The sequence below is a fragment of the Lissotriton helveticus genome, chromosome 10 (assembly GCF_964261635.1).
Source record: "Lissotriton helveticus chromosome 10, aLisHel1.1, whole genome shotgun sequence".
Classification (NCBI taxonomy): Eukaryota; Metazoa; Chordata; class Amphibia; order Caudata; family Salamandridae; genus Lissotriton; species Lissotriton helveticus.
Genome location: NC_136071.1, coordinates 360,007,870 through 360,008,200, shown reverse-complemented (window position 1 = coordinate 360,008,200; position 331 = coordinate 360,007,870).

Below are 331 nucleotides of genomic sequence, written 5' to 3'. Positions count from 1 at the left end.
ATAGCATAGACACTGATGGCCAATACAGCAGAAGCACACCTATTCCATCAATACCAGCAGAAAGGCGTAGGAGTGGCCGTCAGTGCAGAGGTGTGGACAACACCACGGAAACCACTGAACAGGCTGACGGTGGCGCATCAGGGCGTTCATGCCGTAGGTGAAGGGGCAGAATGGACAATGGTATGTTGTGAAGCAACACATCCCATGAGGACTTATGTTAATGATATTTGGGCACTTTGTGGACATGAACATGTGCTAATTTCAGACTTACAGTCGCAATGTGTGACATTGCATATCCTGCATTTAAGGAAGTAAACTTTTTTTCTCTTAC